Below are 25,346 nucleotides of genomic sequence, written 5' to 3' on the forward strand. Positions count from 1 at the left end.
AGCTGGATTGGAGCTTGAGGGAATTTATTTCCATGACGAGCTCTTGACTAGTGTGATCAAGAGTTCAGATCCACCGGACCTAGTTAAACAAATGGCCCTGGAAACTATACATAATATACCACATTTCTCCTTGAAAATCTATACAGATGGAAGCAGGGGAGAAGATGGCGTTTCGGGCAGCGGAGTATTCATTTCTACTCCCCCTGGGGCCTTGGAATTTAAAATCAGAAACCCGAATTTCTGTTCAGTATTTAGATCAGAACTGATTGCTATCAGGAAGGGTCTGCAGTGTGCTGTTCAGCGGGAGGAGTGTTTCCAGGAAATCTGGATTTTGACTGACAGTCGTGCCTCAATACAGCACCTCGCTAATTGGAGTAATGTGGGCGACAAGACCAGCCTGGACATTCTGAGTCTACTACATACTCTTTCATCAGGACATACAATTCACTTTCAATGGATCCCTTCCCACGTTGGAGTTGAGGGTAATGAAAGATCTGACTTTTTGGCTAGATCTGCTGCTGCGGAGGGTGTGAGCCCTTGTGGAGATCTTACTTTCAGTGAGATCTCCACAATTTCAAAAATGGAGCTCAATCGCCAATTTAAAACACCTCCCAGACACGCCTGGTATTTTGCAAAATGTCCTGGTGAGTCCTTTAGACTCAAGGGTAGACTCCTCCAGACAACATATTCGAGATTCCTGAGTGGCCACACAAAAGCTCTTAGATTCTCTGGGAATATCAAGACTTTTCCGGAGTGTCACTGGTGCTCTGCTGGAGAGGTTTCACCTGAGCACATTCTATCTTGTTTGGGTTTTACGAAGGACGAGGTCCTTAGTGACCCATTGCTGTTTTTGGATTTTTTGCAGATATTTGGATTCATGGGGGTTGTTTAGCAGTGCTAAACATGCCCGAGATAAGTCAAAAAAAAAAAAAAATGTATGAATGGTCTATTGAGAAGCTGTTATCAAATATTCCATAAATTTCAGTTATCGTTATGGATAATGTAGCTTACGCAAAAGTGCAGGATCATGTACTAACGAAGAAAATCAAGGGAAAATAAAATGTGTGCCTGGTTAGAGAAAAAGTATATTCCACGTGATAAAAATTGTGGAAATTAAAAGTTATTCGAACGCATTACAGCAAATGGAAGTATTGAAAAGAAATACTTCATTACTGTAACTAAAAAAAAAAAAAAAGGACATGTCAGGGACAGTCTGCTTATGTCTTGAAACTTCCTCCGTACCACTGTGACAACCAATTGCATTAATTTGGGTGCACACTAACCGATTCCAGCGCAGTAGTCACAAAAAAGGACACCAATTGTAAAAAAAAATCCTTTAAAACCTCAAATTGTTGCATCAGTAGTTTTTATTTCTTCTTAATGCTCATAGATGGAATCACTACTACTTATGGCTCTTTTTGCTGGCTTAATTTCTTTTTTAAAATACCTCGATTTTCGAACTCAAATATAATAATTTTTTCAATTTTAAAATTATTAACATAAGTTGAAACGGTCAACTATTTTCCTTCAAGACCCTTTAAGCATTCAATCATATTTTTGCTAAGGGTTCAAGTTTATTTTTAAATGCATAAACAAGATTTTCTTGCAAGTCCCTAAACGTGGACACCGCCCGCTGTTCCCGGAGATTTTTCTCTTCTCAACGTTCTCACTGCTGCAGTGGGTGAAAGTTGTAACTTGATACTTTTTAGAGAAGGGGGACCGAATGGAATTCGTGAAGAGAGAGTTTTAATTTATTTATCTTGGGTTTTTCAGACAGAACAGCCAAGTTTGAAGGCACATGACTGCACACATTTAAGGTTTACTTTTCGTACCAAACAGTTGCTTACTTTTTACGCTCTCGTCTTTGATATTTTTCTTTTGCAAATAGTATTATTCAGCCGTATTGTTTCATTTAATATTCTTAGTCTGTAAATATTTATTTTTATATAGTAGTAATTGTTTTAATTGTTGAAATCTTCAAAATGCCTAGAAGTTTTTTAAGAGCAGACGAAGCTCCGTTGCTATTCAATGAGCTTCCATCTGATGATGAATCTAACGTCTCAACACCTGAGACTTCTTCAGATGAGGAAACAGTGCCTGAATCTGATTTTGAAAGTGATGAAGATGTCCCTCCTCCTCCCGTTTCTTCTGATTCTGCAGAAGAATGTATTGATATAAATGTTCCTGGACCCTCAAAAATTTCCGAAGTAAAATGGATTCGTAAAAGAAAGGGGAGAAAAGAAGTTCCTAAATTCACTGAAGAGTCAGGACCATCGGAGGAAATTTTAGAACTGGAAGACTACTCGCCATTAGCGTTGTTTTCCATTTCACTAATGGATCAAATAGTTGGTTGGTTGGTCAGTTGATTTTTTATGGCACAAGAGTGCTTAAGGGCTATACTGCGCCAAACGATTTTTTGTTATATTTTTATTTAGTTTTCATTTAAGAATGAATCAAAAAAGTAAAACAAAGTATTTTTTGAAGTAAAAGCATAAACCTTCAAGTTTTAGTATTAAAAAAGGAACACCTTAAAAACATATAAATGCTAAAAACATATTAAGAAAAAATGGATAAAACAATATCGTGAAAAATATAAAAAGGACGAAATCACATAATGACGACAGAAACACTAAATTAAAAGGGAGAAACCAATCTCCCGGAGGAAAGGGTGTAAATTGCGATGGGGTTGGTCCCCAAGCAACTCCTTCAAAGTAGGGTTAAAATCATTAAAATATTTAAAACGTATTTGATTAAAATTTGGGCAGTTACTTAAAATATGTAACACTGTCTGAATGACATTACAAGTTATGCACATTGGAGCTGGTTCACGGCATAAAAGGTATTTATGTGTGAACCTAGTATGACCAATGCGAAGTCGATCTAATAAAACTTGTTCTCTCCTGGTGAGAGGCAATGATCTAAAGCCTTCAGTTGAGGGCTGAATTGAACGCAGTTTGTTTTGGGTTTCTGAATGCCAAGACCGCTGCCAATGCGTATTAAGAGATTCAGAAATGGCGTTTTTGATGTCAGCGTAAGGAACACGGTCGTCAACCAGAATACTTGCAGTTCTGGCAGCCGAATCGGCTGCCTCATTGCCTACAATGCCTACATGACCAGGGATCCAACAAAAGAGGACTTTAAAATTGTTTTGCATAAGATTTTTTAACACATGATACGACTGAATGGCTATAGGGTGGCTATTATTATTGCAGTGAGTGATGGCTTCCACTGAACTCTTTGAGTCAGTGTATATCACCCACTTTTTGTAGTTGGATTGGGCTATTGACTGAAGAGATATAAATATGGCTTTTATTTCTGAAGTAAATACAGAGCAAGATGGGTTTAATTTTTCTGCCATAACGTGACCATCAACTATTGTAGAAAAGCCGACGTGATCGTTTGCTTTTGATCCATCGGTAAAAATATCTTTATATTCCGAATATTTGCATTTTGTATCATAAAATATTTGCTGGTAAGCTGTATTTGGTGTAGTCTCTTTAGGGAATTTAGCGAGGTCATTGATAGTAGATGTATTTACTTCACACCATGGTTCAATTGGTTTTAATGTGTTGAAGGTTTTGAAATCTAATAGCTGCAGGTCTGACAGCATCCGACGCATTCGGATCCCAAATGTTGGGATCATCGAAGGACGGTGTAGAAATAACAGAACATTTGATGGATTAAAAATATGAAGGTGTAGTGGGTGATTAATGTAAGGTTTTGTTTTGAAGTAAAAATTTAAAGAAAGTTTGAGACGTCTATTGTTAAGAGACTGTTCATGTGCTAGAATATGAAGACTGTTGATAGGTGAGGTTCGGAAGGCTCCTGTGCAAATGCGCAGTGCCTGATTATGTATTGGATCCAAGGCTTTCAGATAGCTCTTCGCTGCAGAGCCATAAATTTGACATCCATAATCAAGTTTTGAGCGTATAAGAGCCCTGTAAATTCTCAACAGAGACTCTTTATCAGCACCCCAAGATGTGTTTGCTAAGACTTTCAGGATATTTAGTTTCAATAAACATTTTTTCCTCAGTTCTTGTATGTGCGGTACAAATTTAAGTTTTTTATCAAATATGAGACCCAGGAATTTTCCCTGATCCTTTACAACTATTGGTTGATTATTAAGGTTAAGGTTTGGATCAGGATGGAGACCTCTTTTACGGCAGAAATGAATGCAAAAGGTTTTTTGAGCAGAGAAAGAGAAGCCATTTTCTTCCGCCCATTGTGATACTTTATTGATGGCTATTTGAAGTTGTCTTTCAATGATACTCATGCTCGATGAAGAAAAAGAAATTTGAAAATCATCAACGAACATGGTACCTTTTACAGAAGGAGGCAGTTGATCAATTAAGCTATTGATTGCGATTATGAAAAGAGTTACGCTTAGCACACTTCCCTGGGGAACTCCTTCTTCTTGGATGAAGGTATCTGACAAAACAGACTTGACACGTACGCGAAAAGTTCGAGCTCTTAGAAAATTAGAAAGAAAGATTGGTAGGTTACCTCGCAACCCATACTCGTGCAGGGTTTTGAGGATCCCATACTTCCAGGTACGGTCATATGCCTTTTCAATGTCAAAAAATACGCTCACAAGATGTTTTCGTTTAAGAAATGCTTCCCTTATTGATGTCTCAAGAAGCAGCAGGTTGTCGACTGTGCATCTGCCGCGCCTGAATCTACTTTGATGGGAAGATAGCAGATGGTCTGACTGAAGAATGTACATGAGTCTCGCGTTGACCATCCGCTCCATTAGTTTACATAGGCAGCTTGTTAGAGCTTTAGGTCTATAGCTCTCGGGTTTATCAGTTTGTTTATTTGGTTTAGGGATAGGAATTACTATTGCTTGGCTCCAAAATTTTGGAAATCTGTGTTCAGAATAAATTCTATTGAAAAGTTGTAGAATATTTTCTAAAGAGGACCTGCTGAGATTTTTTAACATGCTATTGTGAATTTCGTCAGGACCAGGTGATGTGTTTTTTGATTTTTGTAAAGCATTATGTAGTTCTTGAAAGGTAAATTTTGTGTTGTATTAATTAAAAATGTTCGAATTAAAATCTAGAACTTTTTGTTCTTTATGTGATTTGATAGCTAAAAACTTAGAACAGTAGTTATTTGAGCTGGAGACGTCAGCCAAATGAGTCGCCAGGCAGTTAGCCACCTCTTTGTGATCAGATAAAATATTGCCGTTTTCTTCTAGAATGGGAGTACAAGATGTATTGTAGTTGCCAGAAATTTTTTTAATTTTACCCCATACGGTCTTTGATGGAGTGGACGTCGTGATGGTGCTGACATAGGTCTTCCACGAGTCCCGCTGGTTTTTCCGTCGAATCCTTCGAGCTTCAGCACGAGCACGTTTAAGTGTAACAAGATTTTGCGCGGTTGGATAACGACGAAATGTGTTCCATGCCTTTTTTTGTTGCTTATGTGCCTCCTGACAATCAAAGTTCCACCAAGGCTTAGGATATTTGATTCTGCCTTTAGAGGTTCTTGGTATAGCAGCGTTCGCTGCGTTTAAGATAATGTCGGTTACTCGCTTTACCGCAACATCAATATCAATCACGTCTTCCGATGTTATTTCTGCCAACTGGGTAAATACTGCCCAATCAGCTCGATCAATGCGAAGACGGCCTTGCTGATGCTGCTGATAGCTGCAGCGTCCAGAACAAGTTATTTTGATAGGAAAGTGGCCACTGGTGTAGAGACCACCTGCACCTGGAAATCCCAAAGTGGCAGAAAGGAAGGTGAGGATATTGCAAGATCGATTGCATGGTAGGTTTGCTTAGGAAGGTGGAAATAGGTATTTTCACCGTTGTTAAGAACACATAGATCGTTGTCTTCAATAAAGTTTTCTATTATTAAACCTCTGCTGTTGGAGTCTGAACTCCCCCAGAGAGGATTATGGCCATTAAAATCCCCCAAGAGGACAAATGGGGGAGGAAGTTGATCTACAAGTGTTTGCAATTCCACGCCTCTCAAGTCGTAAGAAGGTGGAATATATATAGAACAGATTGTAAACAGCGAGTGAAGGTGAACGCGCGCAGCTACTGCCTGCAGGGATGTGTTGGTATTGAGCTGGCTGGATGCATAATCATTGTTGATTAGCAATGCCACTCCTCCACAACGACGGTCGCCTGACAAGCAGTCCTTGCGGTATATGTCAAAACCTTTCAACCTCGGTCTATCAACAGGGGACAGAAATGTTTCTTGCAAACAGAATATGGCCGGTTGGTGATATTCGACAAGATCTTTGATGTCGGTGACATTATGCGAGTAACTCTGACAGTTCCAAGAGAGAATATTCAGGGCCATGAAGAAGAAAGAGAAAGAAAACCGAAGAGAGAGAAGCACATCAAGAGGCAGGAAGATCCTCCACCCAACCTTCATCATCGGTTGGGGGAGTTTCCTCAAACTCAACGTCCTCGACTTCTTCGTCAGAGGGAAGAGGAGGAGGAGGAGGAGATTTTGTTAGCTTAACCTTCTTGCTGGTAAGCAAGAAGTCCTCCTTTTTAAAATTGTAATGTTTTGGGGGTCTCTGTTTAGGGGATACCCCAAGTTTTGCGCGTGCGAGAATTTTCTTTTTTTCGACTGTTTTCTTAGATGATTCAACAGCAGTGTTATTTATATTTGCATTGGAGGATTTTTTGGTTTGTGTTTTACTTACATTGGTTTTACTGCTAGAGGAAGAGGTTTGTTTATTTGTCTGTGTTGTGGAGTTCAGCGAAGTGTTATTATTAACAGTTTGTGTTTCTGTCTGAGTACTTGCTGATTTTAAGATCTTTTTTACTGCTGCAGAGTAGGAAATTCCTACTGTGGGTGTGCGAGAGTCGACTAATTTTCTTGCTTCTGGATAAGAAATTTTTTGGGTTGTTTTAATAACCTGGATTTCTTTTTCTGATAGCCATTTTGAGCAAGATCTGGAATATGAAGGGTGATCCCCTTTACAGTTAACGCATTTGTATGTTTTAGAGCAGTTATTGCTATCGTGACCGGGTTCTGCACACCTGGCACAGGTTTCAGTACCACGGCACGAAAGCTTTGAATGTCCAAATCGCTGGCATTTGAAACACCGGAGCGGATTTGGAATATAGGGGCGAACTGGACAAGAAAGATAGCCGGCTTTAATACGTTGCGGGAGGATGGGTGTACTGAATGTTAAAATAATGTGTTTTGTGTTTACCATCTCGCCGTTACGTTTGATGGAGATCCTCTTAACTCCACTCACGTGTTGGTCTTGCATTTCCTGTAATATTTCACTTTCTGAGGTATAGAGAAGATCAGGTTCAGAAATTATGCCGCTTGAAAAATTTAGTGTTGAATGTTCTGAGACAGTGACTAGGTATGATCCAATTTGTTTTATTGACATTATTTTTGAAACTTGTTGGGTATCTTTAATTTCGACTTAAAGTTCGCCATTTCGTAATTTTTTAACAGTTTGAAATTCACCTATCTGATGACTTAAGGCTTTATTGATGACAAAGGGAGATATTTTTGTAAAATTTAAATTTGGGTCGCTTCGTTTTATGATAAAGAATTTTGCTAAGCTCGAATATACAGTCTGACGCTCCCCACAAGGGGGAGAGGTGTTCTTTGAGTTTATATCCATAAATTAACCAGAGAACTAGGGGGAAAAGTGGGGTCTAGCCCCTGTGTAGCCCCCCTACACAGAGGTAAGGCTGCGTACGACAGGGTTCGCCTGCTATCCCTGAAGGCTCCCGTTTGAGGTACCGACTACCCCCGGTACCACGCAGCCATCGGCACGGTTGACACACCTTGGCTTAGGGGTTTTTGTCCGAATTTGGTAAGTGTGATGAGGGAAGGAAGGAAACAAAAGTCCCTTCCCGCCGATATTCTGTTTGAGCAACTGGGGGTTCACTACTCCTCCCAAGAGCTCGCCCCGAACTCACCACACCGCAAGCCCCCCCACCACGACAAGGTAAACGGACACGGGGGGGATGGATCAAATAGTGTTCCAGACAAATTTATACTGGACGCAGCTAGGCAAGACGTGTTCTTCATTAACCCCAAAGGAATTTTGCAGCTTCATTGCAGTTAATTTAACAATAGGAATCAAAAAAATGCCCGGCTATTGGGACTACTGGTCTTCATGATGCTTATATTTCCAAGGAAATGAGCGTGAAGAGGTTCGCGTGGATACCTGGCCATCTGCATCTCAATGTCAATTCCTTGCAGCCAAAGAAAGGTGAACTGTTGTTCGACAAACTTCACAAGTTGCGCCCCTTTTTGACATATGTGTCGTAAAATTTCGTCAACTTTTCGCCATCTGAGTTTCAATCTATTGATGAGTCTATGGTCAAATTCAAAGGCCGTAGCTCATTAAAGCAGTACATGCCAAAAAAAAAAACAACAAAACGTGGATACAAAATTTGGATGAGATGCGATAAAACTACCTTTGTCTGCAAGTTTGAAATAAATACTGGAACAAAAAAAACGATGGGTTTGTGGAGAAAGAAACTGGTGCAAGAGCAATTAAAACTCTTTGTGATCTCCCTACGGAAAAAATAATAGGTTTTCATGGACAACTTTTTCACTTCCTATGATCTGTTTAAGTTTCTAGAAACAAAAAACATATTTGCGTGTGGAACAGTGAACATGAAGCGCAAGCATATGCCCAAAAATTTAAGCCCCGATAATTTGTTACAAAGGGGTGACTTGGATTGGGCGGTCAGTAATGACAACATGGCTTGCATAATGGAAAGAGCGACGAAGTGTGCACATCCTTTCCACAACAGAAAATTCGGAAAAGGAGTGTAAAGTAGAGAGGAAAGAAAAAGATGGCTCCAGAAAAGAAGTTTCTTGTCCACAATCTTGTTGGGCACAGTAAAAATATGGGATTTGTGGATCATTTTGACCATCTGAAAAGCATCTACGAAATCGACAAAAAAAGTCAGAAGTGGTGGCACCGAATTTTTTTTCATTTTCTCGATGTTTGTGTCGTGAATGCATATGTAATACAAAAGCAATTGCAGCACAAACAACTGCACAGTTCCGCCAGAAGCACCCGGATAAAAGGCCTAAAAGACTTCAGAGTTGAACTCATTTCGCAACTGTTGTTGATGGGTGAAGAGACTTCTCTTTTGAAACGACGCAGCTCAGCAGTGCCGTTGGAAATTTAAAAAAAAAAAATAAACCATCTGTTTCAGACAAAACTCGGTTGAAAAATAATGAGCATGTGCCCATCAAGTGCAACCACAGCGGAGATGTGCATTGTGTAGCACAAAAAAATGCACATAAAACACGAACCATGTGCAAAAAATGCAATGTGCCTTTGGACAAAAAGACGGTCCCACCTGCTTTGAACTGTTTCACACCAAAAAATAAGAACTTTCATTTTTATTTTAGATTTTCAACTTTAAATTGCATTTTGAAATTATCTTTAACATTTCAGTTTACTTTTTCTAATTATATTCGGTAATTTCTAAAAAATCTATATGAATAAGGTTTTTTAATTTTTGCTTCATTTTAGTTCAAAAGTTTTATAGTAAATACATTAGATTTTGTATATTTAATATTTTTAATGCTTTAAATTGCCTGAATAATTAATAAAAATGCTTAAAATCATCAAATATACTTTAAATATTACTGTAATTTTGATGAGAGGTAAATGTGATCACTTCAGAAAATTTTTCCTACCCTCGACGGGCGGTGGTCACAAACGTGGACACCACCCCCAGCGAAAGGAGGTGAGTTAAAAAAAAATTGACAGTAAAATGTCTATTTCAAAATATTTGATGACCTCCTCCGGTAGGGGTTAAATGTTATGCAAGAGAAAATAATGTAACTGCCGATATGAGTTTGAAACGTCTTCAAAATGTTGCTTTAGAAGCCGTACAAAATATTCAAGATAAAGAGATGAAGAAAATATTGCAAGCATATCCGACATGTTGAAAATACTGTGAAAGAGACGCTTTTGTCGATGAAGTAGTAGAAAATGTATCATATAAGTCTAATTCTGATTCTGAGTTAAATTTAAGCAGTGATACTTATGACGATGAATATTAATTTAACCCTGTATATAAATCATATACCTGCAATCTCATTTTTTTCTGTACAAAATGTTTTCTGAAAATTTCCAATTAGGTTAAGTAAAATAAGAACTGGTTGGTTGGTTCTATTGGTTTCCGGTTGGTTCGTTTCATCGCTCACTGCAACAACAATAGCTACCCTTTAGCAATGTATTTATATTTGTTATACAATAATCTCAAACAAAATAACTGCCATATTCTCTTTTGTTGGATCCCTGGCCACGTGGGCATTGCTGGCAATGAGACGGATGACTCAGCCGCTGGAGCTGCAAGTTCCCAGGTCGATGATTTTGTCCCTTTCGATGACATTAAAAATTCAATCAGCGACTGTCTTAACAACTATTGGCAGCAAAGCAGGAATCGAGAAACGCAAAATAAATTGCACTCCATCCAGCCCTCGACGAAAGGTTTCAGGTCATCAAAGATCGCTAGAAGAGAATAAGTCGTAATAGCCCGTCTTCGACTTTGGATTACTGATTTTTTTGAATATTCAACATAAAGGTATTTATTCGTTAACCAATCTATTGTTTTTTTTTTCTTTTTTTGGCGCAAGAGCTTTGGCAGGCTATGCTGCGCCAAACGAATGTATAGTACGAAATAAATACAAAACGAAGTTTTAAATTTTGAAATAATAAATAAAGGGCAAACTAAGAAACAACTTTGAGTAATATAAAACATATAAAACAAATCAACGACTAAACAAAGACAAGAACATAAGGAGTAGCACTTAAAGACATAAAGCCAATCTCCTGAAGGAAAGGGAACAACTTCGGATGTTAAACAGTTAAAGAATTTGAAACGAACATGATTGAAGTTTGGTAAAATCGGAGAGGATATGCATCTCTGTCTGATTGACATTGCATGAGTAGCATATTGGAGCAGGTTCGCGGCGAAAGTGATATTGGTGAGTGAATCTTGTGTGACCAATGCGAAGAGGGCTATTATAACTTGTGATCATTGAAGACTAATATTGTGAACTTGGAATGGAATGTTTGTCAAGTACTGTTTTTATTCAAGTAATTATTTAAATCAAGATTGTATGCCTCTGTGTAAAATGTAATACTATTCTTGTTACTGAAAAATTAATGAAATACGTTTCTGTTCACTATCGTAAGAAATAGCTCAAAATGAGAATGAGTTAGTTTTATTTTTGTGGAGAATTTTTAAGTTGTCGTAACATCCGACTCTATTTACTAGCGTTTTTAGTATGTTATGGTTTTTGAAATCAGTTTTGCCTTAAAATAATTATATTTTAAAGGTGTGTCATGAACTTGGCTACGAGTCTTTATTAGAAATTTACCAAGCTGGGTGAAGTTAGTGATTCTAACCAACCATGACCCCACAGAATACTTAAAGGTCGTGCAAATCGCTGAAACACATGGCAACAAAGAGGGCGCTACAAGGCACCCGTTTCCATTACTTTGTCGTTGATTGGTGGATGCAGGGGTTCCCAGTGGCGCCTCTTGTGGTCAAAATGGGCGACGTCCAATGAAAAATATAAACAAACTTTGAAACATTGATTATGATCGGTGGATGCATGAGCTGCATCGGTTTAACACAGATAAAATCAAAAATTGTCAAGGCCAGTAAGCGTATTTAGTGGGGCCATGAACCAACTCGTGATTATTATCAAGTGCTGTACCACTCAAGTACTTTCGTGGAAATGATTTTGGAGAAACTGTATATAAAGCCCATAACAAATAATAATAATAAATAATAATGATAAAATAAAATCATGATTTCTGCATTATTTATTTAAGATTAAAATACGTGATATTAATGCTCCTGCCGCGACACATGTAAACTTATACTAAAGATGAATGGCAAATTTACCAAACGTTATCTATAACAAAAGTCGTCTAAAGGCTGTTTCTCATATTCTGAGTTTTTTTTTTTTTTTTTTTTCCTTTTATCAGATATGGATAAGTAGTAATAGGTTCTAAGTTGATTTGAGAAACTTTCTTAGTAGTTTTTCAAAAATATTCCAACTAAAATCCGAGCCAATAACCGTCTTTTTTTCAATAAACTCCCCTAAAACAGGTAAACATAGTCAAGGTCACAGCTCAACTAGTCGGAGCTGCACTATAGGTAACAAACCGTTCTGCGACCCTAATTTAAAAGAGAGGTGAAAATCTATCCTTTCTTGACCATGATGTCATAAAAGCTGTAAATCGCGGGGCCTTACCCTCATCTACAGTGATGTAGTTGCAGTTAACAAAAATTGCATTAATGCAAATTTCGAAACTGATTCCCCTAGCAATATGAAGAACGTGAAAATTTGGGAAACGGATTCCCCTCAGAAAAATGCAGAATATGAAAATGTCGAGAACAGTAATATTATGAAAAACAGAAATAATGAGCTTTCAGAAACGGAAGATCAGTTAGAATTTTTTTTTCTTCAGAAGCCAAAGAATCAAAACCTTAATAATTATTTTTTATTTCATCCAGTTCAACCTGAACAATTGGGAGAAAAGTGCATTCTACCTTTTTATGCAAAGATGTTTCATTTGAAGCATAATGATGGCCCCCTTAGTCAAAAGAAATCGGCTTGCTTACAATGCTGATAATAAAAGACTATTGTAGCATTTGTTTTGCTTTCAGCAACGGATCACCTGTATTTTGCCAAGGGTTCAATAGGTTCCCCATCATTTAAATCATACAGTAGAAGAACATGAAAAATCCAACTGTCATACTGAATCTGTTGAACCATTGTAAATTTTCACAAGGATATATAATAGAAGCAATGCTTTTTACATTCCAACTTGAGAACAAAAAGAAAGAAATTTTGGGAAAAAGAAGAATATTATCCAGTGCAATAGATGTAGTAAAATTAATTAGTAAGAAGGGGACTTGCTTGAGCACAGTCTTGAAAATCCATCGATAAATCATGGATTTTTTTTTTTTTTTTGAACTTTTTCCTTTACTTTCGAAATATGATAGTGGTATTGCAAAACATGTGGGAAATATATTTAAAAGAAGCAAATTTACACTAGAGGAAAGAATTAATCCGAACAGAATTGGAAGAGGAAGCGACGTGATATTTTTAAATAAAACACGTGTGACGAAAATTAACAATATAAGTAAAACTGAAATACAGGCAGAAATTTCTAGAGAAGTTAAGCAGGAAAAATATTTTGTTACGATGAACGTGACTAGCACTGATCAGAGCGTAATAGTACTTCGTTATGTGTTGGAAAAAGCCGTGAAAAAATTGGTATTATGGTTGAAATGTATTGAGTCCTCCACGGAAGAATCCCTATTCAAAACCTTTAAAAAAATTGTTGAAAGGTACAAGTTTAGAACTTAAAATACTGCATAGCGAATGCATTTGATGGTGCCTCAAATATGTGCCGTCCTTACAAGGGAGTTTCGACGAGGTTTCGAGAAGAAATTCCGAATCATATCCACACGTGTTAAATTTGGTATTGTGAGACACTGACCAATGTTTGCCATCTATATTTTCCTTCTTTTTGGCTTATTGCAGCAAGCCCAAGTATTTTTAAAAGATTCATATAAACGAATGGCAGTATGCCTGAAACAAAAATCTGCTCTGAAGTTATCCGCAATAAGAGTCACCAGGTGGAGAGTAGAGGAGCGATGCCACAATAAAAATTTTTGGCTCTTGCAGATTATAATTTGAGGAGAGCTATTATGCGGACATTGTGGCACAACCACTTCTATTTGTGGGGTTAGTTGTTGCTTTAAGTGTTATCGGCAATTCGGAGCAATTCAACGTAAAAGTGCGAAATGAGGCAATTTCTCTATTGAAGAATTTTTTCTCATTTGAAACCATTTTAAAGGTGTTTAAAATCACAGGTCCTTTATCAGATTGCGATCAAACCATTAATTTATATTACGCTCAAACATTGAGAAATAAGCTCCACGTGGTTATATCGCGCAATTATTTGAAAGGGATTTCATGATTTATAAATGGCATTTCTAAATTGCGTAATGGGGCACTGCGCTGAAGCCAGAGAGCGCCTCAGATCATATGGCTATATACACCGTCGTCAAGGGATGACGGGAAAAAACTCCTGACCGAATAGCAGGATAACATTTATAGTATATTTTTCGATAGCTATTCGGGAGAAAGGGTAAATTGGCTGCCCATCCTGTATGCACTTTTGTGTAGAACTAATAAAACAGTTTGTGTGTTGTGAATATGGTGAGTTAAATTCTCACCTGAAATTAAATTGATGTATGTCAAGTGTGAATAAGAAGAAGTGGGAACTTCCGTTTCAACAAGCATGGAATCTAATCTCCATTGCGCGAAAGTTTTTACTAGAAGCAAGAAGCAGCTTTGATTGCATCCGTAAGGCAACAAAACGATTCGTCTCTGTTGCCGCCAAAAAAAATTGACACTGATTCTTCGCTTGATTCTTTAGAGTTAAGACTAAAAGAAGAAATGCCGACAAGACGACTTGTAAAAGTTAAGAAATGCCCACAAACTTCTTGCAATTGATAATGAAAAATTTGACAAACTATGTGAACCAAGCCAAGAAATTTTAACCCTACACTGCATGGTGTTGCCAATTGGATTTATCCTCTTTATGATCAGAAAAATGTAGTCATATGGCATAAAAAACAAGTATCAATGCATAAAAAAACAAGTATTGGTTATCTTTAAAGCAATTATCACCCTTTTTCCTCAATAGATGGCAGCACTGGGATCAATCATGACAGTTAATGAAAACGATAGGGATAACTTTTGAAAGCACTTGAATGACCCAAGTTTTGGAATTATTATTTACAGTTAAATATTTTTCTCTGTCCATTAAAAAAAATAGTATCGATAAAATGACCATTAATCTTTTATTAAGATAGGGTCTGGTGGGGTAAAGTGGTCATAAAATCGTAGGTTTTCAACTTAGGTGGATGATAAATACAATAAATTCTTTAAATACTTCAACTTTTTTTGTTATTATTTTACATTGCATTATTAAAGAACACGTACATTGAATTTCAGGAAAAAAAATATTGATTTAAGTAGTTTTATAACATTTTCATTTCCCTTTGTATTTATGACCACTTTACCCCATGGGGTGGGGGAAAGTGGTCATAGCATGGGGTAAAGTGGTCATAGTTAAAAACAGCTACAAAACTGTTACAAATAACCCTATTATTTGTATATTTTGGTTATTTTTATAGTTACAAGTATATGTACGAGTATATGCGGGTATGCACGAGTATATACGTGTCGTTTAAACAAGAGTAAGCATGTTCATATATGAATAAATACATGTATACATCAGATACATGCATGCATGTGCCTACTCAAGTATATTCGTGTATACACGAGCGTATAAGCATGTATACGTGATTGCCTACAGGAGTGTGTACGTGTCTACACGAGTATATACGAGTCACGTGTATATGCGAGTATATATGCGCAAAACGATCATCATTTGCGTGTTTGCACATGTATCTCGAGTATATATGTGCATACCTGAGTTTCTGAGTATATACGTGTATAGTCGACGTATATACGCATATATAAGTGTACATAGATACACTACTGGCCATTAAAATTGCTACACCAAGAAGAAATTGCCAGAATGAAGCTAAATTTTACATACGTGAGAATAAAATTGACATTAGAAAGTTAATAAAAATTAAAGCAAATTGATCATTTATGGTTGGAAAAATCTCGAATAAATGGAGGTTTAAGTACCCTGTTAAGCCACCTCTAGCGTGAATGTACGATGTACTTGAAGCGAAACAATCGGGCATTGAGACATAACAGTCTCCTACGATATCCTGCGTCATTTCGTACCACAGTTGCTGTAAACGTGCCACTCATTCGATCAAACTCATACGTGTTAGCACTCACGACGGGGCTCCCAGGAACCATTTTTTAACATGACAATGCTCGGTCAAACACAGCAAGGGTGTAAAGGGATTTCCTCTTCCGCATTATCACTTTCTGTGGTCTGCGATTTCTGAATTGTCAGAAATTGAGCATATCTGGGATCACTTGAGACGGTAAATTGGACAGCCTGTAAATTTGATCAAATTAGTGGCGCGTTTACAGCAACTGTGGTACGAGAAGACGTAAGACATCGTACGAAACTGCTGTACCTCAATGCTCGACCGTATCAGTTCTTAAATTCCAACTAGAGGTGGCGCAACAGGGTACTTAAACCTCCATTCATGTGAGATTTTTCCAGTAATAAATGATCATTTTGCTTTCATTTTGTAATCGTTTTCTAGTGTCAATGTTGCCATCACGTGTGCAAAATTTTGTTTCATTCAGATTATTCCTTCTTGGTGTGGCAATTTTAACGGCCAGTAGTGTACTTGCATACATATACGGGTATACACGAGTTAATTCGTGGATATATCCAGTGCGTGTTTGGTACGTGCCTACTCACGTATATATATATATGTGGAAGCAAGTGTATATACGTATGCTTACGTGTAAACACGATTATATACTTGTTAGACGTATATACGTACATTTACGTGTAAACATCAGTAGATGTATCCCCGTATATCTACGAGTATATCCGCTAATATACATGTATGCTTACATAGTGAATCCAAGATCTTGGGCAAACTCTAATTGGTGTGAAAGGGGAATATAAGAAGCAAAGAATCGTAAGGAACTTATGGTCGTTGACGCGCTACATGCACACAAAGCCAGAAATCGATGGAATGAAAACAGGTCACAAATTTGTTACACAAAGACGATTTTACCCGACATTTTAGTTCTTAAGAAATATTTAGACAGTTGTTAAAAAGTAAGGCCTGTAGTAGCTCTAATACACGCATCGCAACAAAGGCGCAGCGACTGATGAAAGTTTTTCAAGAGTCTCGTAATTGCAACAGAGTGATTACGACGCATGTATTACAGATGCCGGCCGCAAGTTTCATCAATGACTTTAAAACTTTCTTAAGTCGTTGTGTAAAATTGTCTTTTTTGTAATAAATTTTTTGTTGCGTGCATGTAGCGCGTCAGCGTTGAGTTTGTGGCCATATGTTTCTTATGATTCTTGCTTCTTATCCTCCTCTCTATCACCTTTTAAAAATTTGCCCAAGATTTTAAACTCACCCTGCATGCATGTATATCATATGCTAGTATGTAAGTGTCAGCTCGAGTATGTACGTGTATATACGTCGTGTCTACCTGAGTATATAAGTGTTCGTATATGTACGAGTATAAGCGGGTATATACGTGTATAGTCGAATGTATATTTGTATAGATAAAAAATACTACGAGATACCCAAATACGTGTTTATTGGTGCATTTATGTGAATACGTATATATACGAGCCTACACGAGTATATGCGTATGCAAGCGCATATACTCATATATTTAACCTTGTTTACTGTAAAAACAATACATATTAAGTGAAATTAATATTTAATTGATACCTGCCTTATACTTAAAGATTAAGTGATTTTAAAAGAACAATATTAGTTAAGCCTAATATTATGACCACTTTACCCCATCTTACTAAAATTGTTCTAAAAAATTATTCAAAAGAGATTCAGCTAACTGCTAATGAGTATGAGTTTTTGAGACATGTAGGAAGCTTCCTGTGCAGTCAATCTGTTCATAATTCTAACAAACAAAATTTCCCAAGGAAGTTAAAAAAGGTGTTTATATTTTTAAAAAATTCATAATCACTCAAAATATTTTTTTTTACCAAATAAAATTTGCCAGTTGTAAAATTTTGTATTCAAAATGTAGTTTCTAACTGCACTACTCTAAAATAAAATTTTCACATTCATTCGAACATTTATTTTTAAGGTATAGCCATTTATTTGAATTATGACCACTTTACCCCATTGACCACTTTCCCCCACCAGACCCTACTTATTACATTAAAAGAATTATTTTTAAACCATCGAGACCATAATACATATGTTAGAAACTGAAGTGAAGAGAGTTCCAAGTGAATAATAATTGTGATGCACGAAAAATTGTCAGAACACTGTAAAATTAAATTGAAATTAGTAGGAGTTTGAAAAAAGCGCTGTAAAGCCTAGATATTTTTAGCTCTGTAGTTTTCTTGTAGTTTTAGCGAAATAAATGTCTTTTTATGAAGAAAAGGTGATCTTATTGGACTCCAGCACCCTGCATTGATTAATGCAATCCTGACAAAGTAATTCATCGTTTGAACTTTGAGTTCGTGTTCAACATAATTTTACATCTCTGTAGCCATTTGGCATAACATTATGCAGGAAGCATCTAGAGAACACTTCAATTCATCTGTGTACGTCATGAAGCATGTGCTTTGCTTATATTTCTCAAGCTAGCTTCTCACTACATTTGTTAAGGCAGATGAAATTTTGAGTGTATATGATATAATTAGAAACATTGTTTTTTTTTGAGCAATCACGATTGCTTATTGTTTTCATTTGACGGTCCTTGGCGTTGTGGTTCCTTTTTCAGCTTGGAACGGCAGCACCACCGCCCACCTACACACACACACACACACGCCAAAGTGCATACACACAGGTTTACCCCCACACACAAGCCTATACGTGCCCGCACGTGCGCCTGCACACACAACTATACGCACGTAACCGCCCAGGAGGAGAGGCAGGCTTGGGGGGACAGGTGCAGTTTCCAGAAACAATAACTCCAATGAGTAGGGTTCTATAGTGATTGCGAAAAACATAATTTGAATTCAAAATTTCAGAATTCAAGTTAATTTCTTTTTTTTTTTTAACTTGATGAGTAAAGATTAATGGAAGCAGGTAGGGCTGTTTACTTCATTGATAAAGATGGCAAAAAGAACTTATTGACGAATTAAATAGGGAATGATCTTTCAAGAAGAAGTGATGATTCAGATAGTAGTGATGAAGATTCTACATTTAACCCTGATACTTTCTTCAATAGAAATGAAAAGCACCATTTTGACAGTGAAAATTATTAAGTATCTTCTGAGAATGAAGTGAATATTCAAGAAAGTTCAATTTCAAGTAAAAAAATTTCAAATAAGACGTTCGAGAAAAAAAGTAATAAAGTTGAAATAAAAAAAATTAAACTTATATGGAAGAAAAGTCTTCACAAATAAATCATGCATCCACATATCTTTCACTGGAGATTCACAATTATCTCAAAATATTTTGAATTTGGAAACACCTTATGACTTTTTTTCGTATTTTTCCCACCTGAACTTATAACTTTTATTACCGAACAAACTGTTCTATATAGTGTAGAAGAGACACCTGAAAAACCCTTCAATGTTACATCGTCAGAAATAAGAAAATATTTCGAGATTTGTATACTGAGTTCTGTCACAAGCATTAAAGATTTTAGATTGTACAGGAATCCTGCTGTTGGAATGACTCTCTTTCAGAAGAATGCCAGTTAACAAATTTGAACGAATAAGAAGATATATTCATTTTAATGATACCAATGCAATTTCAACTGATTTGCAAGCAAGCCAGGATAAATCTTACAAACTGAGACCTGTGATTGATCAACTTCAAAAATCTTTTCTTTTCATTCCCATGGAAGAAACGTTGTGCATCAATGAACAAATGTGCGCTACAAAAACTAGACACCATTTAAAACAGTACATGCCTTATAAACCCCATAAATATGCTTTTAAACTTTTTATTTTAAGTGTAAGGAGTTCGGGATTTGTATACAATTTTGAAATTTATGGCGGAAAAGGACATGATGTTGCTCATGAGTCTCGAGAACCTGATTGAGGAGTTAGTAGTAATGTAGTTATTAAATTAATTCGTCCTCTCCAAGAAAATGTTAATCACAAACTGTATTTTGATAATTATTATACATCTATTCTTCTGCAAGTATATCTGAAAATAAAAAGGTTGGTTGGTTTATTGGATTTTTATGGCGCAAGACCCCTTGAGGGCTATACTGCGCCAAACGATTTTTTATTATTTAATATTAATTTTTCATTTAAAGATATAAGTCAAAAAATAAAAGTAAGCATATTTTGAAGTAAAAAGAATAAATGTTAAAGTACTAGTATTAAAAAAGGAGTCTTAAAACCATATAAACGTTAAAAACATGTAAGGAAAAATGGATGAAATAATGTCTTGAAAAATAAGGAAAGGACGAAATCACATAATGGTGAGACAAACACTAAATTAAAAAGGAGAATCCAATCTCCTGGAGGAAGGAGTACAAATTGCGATGGGGTGGGTCCCCCAGCAAGTCTTTCAAAGATGGATTAAAATCTTTAAAATATTTAAAACGTATTTGATTAAACTTGGGCAATTGCATAAAATATGCAGCACTGTCTGATTGACGTTACATTTAATACAAGTTGGAGCTGGTTCACGGCATAAGAGGTATTTATGGGTGAACCTGGTATGACTGATGCAAAGATGAGATATTTCTTCTCTCCTGGTAAATTGTAATGATTTGAAACCTTTAACCGACGGTTGGATCGAATGCGCTTTGGGTAAGTGACGTCGCCAAGGCAAAAGTAGCAAACAAGCAAAGATTCGGGTTTGGATGAGTCGATTTTGCGCCTCGGGTAGATATTGTGGAAGGAAAGTGGACACTCTCGATCTTCAGTTGCTCCGAGCTCGATCGGTCCTGGATGTGACGTCACTGTCATCAAACAATAAGCAGGAAGCGCGGAAGGAAAGTGGAATCGTGTGGAAGGAAAGTGGCGAAGTGAAATTGCTCGACTCGAATTAGCAACAAGGTAGACGGAGAAATATGGCATCTAAAAGTAAGTACAATTTGCATATTCAGGGGTCTGGCCAGAGGAAATTTGGGTCCGTTAACGGAAATTTCACAAATTGTTTATTGAATGAGAAAATCTGAAACCACAACAACGCATACTTCTGTCTATAAATCGATAGTTTTTGAAACCTTTTTTAAAAGTTGTTGGTATCAAGTTTATCTAGGATCTGCTAATTTTGCAACAAAATAATAATAATAATAATAAATCGGCAGTTTTGATATTCTGCAAGCGGTAAATTACAAATATTGCTAAACAAGGGTGCCCACTTGGCCATTGACTGCGCCATTGAAATTTTAGTCGGGTTGTTTTGAGGGTTAAAATGATATCTTCAACAGAAAAGAGGAACAAACTCAACGTAATTTTTTTTTTTACTATTCACAAAATTATTTTATTTAAAAAAAAACGGACCCTGAGAAAAATCACCCATTATGTTTTTAATGAATAATTGTTCATGAGAAATAGTCAAACAAAAAGTTCCCGTGCTTAACAATTTTCTTATTTTCCGCTTGGTGTTTTTTTTCTTTTCTGAATTATTTATGATTAATAATTTATCCTATGGAAACAACATAAAAATTTATTGTTACATAATGCGGGCAAGCAATTGTTTTTTATTCTGAGTGAACAATTTTATAGCTTCGCGATCGCTCAATGTATCATTATTTAGAACTGCTGTACTTAAGGTGATTTTTTTCTAATTTTAGGGATTACTTCAATAGTGCATGCATCAATAGTTTGCATGAACCTTTATTATCGGCGACAATCGGCTTCTTTTTATATAGTATACACTGCGGAATTAAACTATTTTTTATAATGTTTCCGCTCAAAAATCATAGAATTTTTTTAGGTGGTGGATGAAGCAGTAAATTCAATCCAGATGTATTGAAAGAATATGACATGAATGAAGATTGAATATCAATTTGGTGTGTAAGTGGTTACAAACCTGATGAGGCCATTTGTACATTTTCCAATGTCACAATTTCCTACAAACATCATGGATCTGCAGCAGTCAAACGACACTCAAAAACCGCTCGTCATGTTACTGAGTGTGAAGAGCACCGTGACAAGGATGGTGTACTGAAAAAACCAACACAAATAAGAATCAACTACACTAATTCAAAAGGAATCGAGTGTGAGATGAGTCACAGTGAAAAAGTTTCAGCTGCTGAAATACAGTTTGTTGTTTCCTTGGCTGATAAAAGCATACCATATACCTTTTCTGACACAGCCACAATACTGTTTCCTCAAATGTTTACGGATTCTAAGATACTTACGGATTCTAATACTACGGACATTCAGATATTGCGTCTTTAATGTCATCAAAAGGAACACTATCATCAACTAGGATATTTGCGGCTTTGGCAGCAGAATCGGCGGCTTCATTGCCGGCAATGCCTACGTGACCAGGAATCCAACAAAAGAGTACGTGAAAATTATTTTGTATAAGACTTTTGTATAAATAATAGGACTGAATGACTATGGGGTGGCTGTTATTGTTGCATAAATGAGATAAGAACCTCTGGATCTTACTATTCAATTATAGTAGATGAAACACCTTTACCGGAGAAACAATTGCAGCAGCTGGATGTTTTCGTTCATTTTTACAGCAATAAAAGTGAACGTGTAATTGCGCAGCACTTGCAAAGTTTCCATATAGGCCGCGGGACTGCCGATGTTATGTTTCAATGCGTAAGGGAAGTTTTTGAACAATTATCAAATGAAAAGCTGCTATATTTTTTAGTGATGGCCTGAATGTGATGAAAAGTGTGGTCGCAAAAGTGAAGGCCTAATCCCTCAAATATTGGATGTTTCGACTTGTAATATTCACAAGGTTCACAACAGCTTTTCAAAAGCTTTAGCTGTTTTTGGAGGCGATGTAGAACTATTAATTTTTGAATTATATAATTTTTTTAAACATTCGTCTGCCAAAAGTGCCAATCTGAAAGAGCTACAAGAGCAGCTAAGTGCAGCAGACAGAGTTCTTGTCTGACATGTTAGTAGTCGTTGGCTTACTTTAGAGACATCACTGATCCGCTTCATTGATATGTTTGAGTTGATCAACACTTTCTTTCGAAAAGGTCTAAGCTCAAAGAGTAGAGATGAAGCTCGCTGTAAGCGAATTAAACAAGCTTTACAGGACGAATCGCTTTTCCCAAAAGCCTTCTTTTTGAGAAATGTTTCAGACATTCTGAATAGGTTTGTGGGTCTTTTCCAGACAGAAGCCCCTCTTATCCATATTCTGTATGATGAGATGATATCTTTTATGGCGTCCGTCCCGATATTTTTGCTGCGAAACTGGTTTTCGGAATCCATTGCCATGACAGCATACTGAATTATTCGGCTTTCGGCACGTTCTGGAATGCTTGATTTTGTCGGCGTCATCAGCCGTCCGGTTTTCGGCAGCAGCCAGAGGGAAGGCACCATCATTGCTCGCTTCACAGCGCGAAAATTATAATGCAGCGATTGCAGAAAATTCATGTTTTAATGAATCTTTGTGAAGTTCGAAAATATCCCTGGCTGTGGAATAGCAAACGAGAGGATTACAGAGACAATATCAAGCGCAGAAACTCATGGAATGCAATAGGAAATGCCCTTTCTGTTCCAGGTAAGCACGTTATTCCTTTGCAGAGATACATTTTTATTATATTAGTAGTGCAGTGCATTTGCAACCTTTGCTAGAAGTTAAGTAGGATTTTTTTTTTTTAGATTCTTTGCCAAAAAAAAAAAAAAAATGCGGAGCAACCTGCGCGACCAATATCAAAAGAAAAGAGAGAGAGAAGTAAACGCATATAAAAAGACATGGTCTGAAGCAGAGTGTAATATGGAAGTATTATTACTTAATGATCTTTCTAGAGGTCACCTTTATCCATGAGAGATAAGACATTTTATTTATTGCTTCTTTTCTCTTTCATGTGTTCTAAAAAATTCAAGGTGATTCTGAACAAATTAATATTTATAAAAACATTACTTATTTACTTATTCACAATCCCAATAGGTTGAATATGATTTTCATACTTTTGTTTACTTTTACTGCTTTAAAATATTACTTAACAATCTTTCTCTCATAAATAGAATTGTTACAATTGCGTAGTACTCAGGGACCAAAAATAGCATGATATTTTCGAAAATATCGAAACTATCCAATATTTTGATATATATCGGATATATTGATATTATTTTCAATCATAACTTACAGTTAATGCGTGTATATGAGGGTTCGAAAATATCCGATATTTTGATATACATTATAGGATATTTTTATATATATCCGATAATTTCCATCAACAAACTACAGTCTTCAAAAAAGTAAAAGCATCCTCAAATCACTCTATTTTCTTATATCATTATTACAATATTTGGGCTTAACATTAAGTTTTCTTTCCTTATTTATACCTATTTACATTTTTGTCGATTTTAATGGAGTTAGTTTAGCATTAGCTAGTATAGTCATTTTTCTTCTGTTAGGTATTTTTACACAGTTATACGATTTAGAAATAAAAAATATGCAATAGTCGGTGCACAGTCATTAGACATTTTCCTTTTTTCTAACCAACGCTTAATATTTAATTAGGCACTTTTAATGTGACTTAAAATTGTTACATTACTAATAATTTTATGAGTACAAAATAATTGTTACTTTGCTGTATAAATGATGTATTAATACGTCATAAAAATATAGTGCATAACCATTTAGTTATTTTTAATAAATGAACAATATTACTATGATTAATCTAATTTTTATATTAAAAATACCATAGTTGAAAAAAAATATCGGATATTGATCGTGATATATATCGATTGATATATATATCAATATATCAGCGAACCCTGGTAGCACTTGCTGTGATTTTGTGATTTGTAAATGACTGCACATATATATATATATATATATATATATATAATTACATAAATTTGTTTGAAAACTCAAAATTGTCTGTGAACTTAGAAAATTTTCTGTGAACAGTGTTGGTCTATATTATTAGTGTTTGCCTATTGTCTTTTCTCATTGGTGCAGATGCCTGTTTTTTCAATGCAAAAAGATATAGGTAAATGGATGCATAGTCATGCATCCCACTCAAAAGCTCACATATTCTTGCATTAAAAAAAGGTTTCTCTTAATCGGTAGCGGGAAAGAAGGCCACACCAGATGAACCTCAAAGAGGATTTCTTAGTTTATAAAAAATAAAGTACTTTAATTCTAAAAATTTCCACCAATATATCTTAAATTATATTTAATCTAACAAATTTAACAAAAAAAAAAATCAAGTGCCCAATATTTCAGGAGGAGGGGAGGTAACACATATCATCTTGATCAAATTTTGCGTAAAATAGATTCGCAGTTTATATTTTTCTTCCAAACTTTTGTTATGGCACAAAAATAGAACTGAGCCGTTTCTGAAAACAATACAAATTTCATATTTACATAAAACTTATATAATTTTTTATCGGGGGGGGGGGGGGTAGGTGATAGTACGAGTAACCGACTCGCTTAATACCTGCGCTAGAAACTCCACTTCTTGTAACACCAAAATTTATACTGCATTTTGTGTTGCTATTTTGTTCTTTAAATTTTGCTTATTTTCTGGCAAGCGACTAAATGATAAACTTACTAGTTCATCAACAT

General features: G+C 36.1%; 1 pseudogene; it reads left to right on the forward strand.

Annotated features, from left to right (window-relative positions):
- Window positions 1-1,982: 1,982 nt before the first annotated feature.
- Window positions 1,983-23,054, forward strand: LOC129230283 (uncharacterized; annotated as a pseudogene).
- Window positions 23,055-25,346: the final 2,292 nt, after the last annotated feature.

This window comes from Uloborus diversus, chromosome 9 (genome assembly GCF_026930045.1).
Source record: "Uloborus diversus isolate 005 chromosome 9, Udiv.v.3.1, whole genome shotgun sequence".
NCBI classification, from domain to species: domain Eukaryota; kingdom Metazoa; phylum Arthropoda; class Arachnida; order Araneae; family Uloboridae; genus Uloborus; species Uloborus diversus.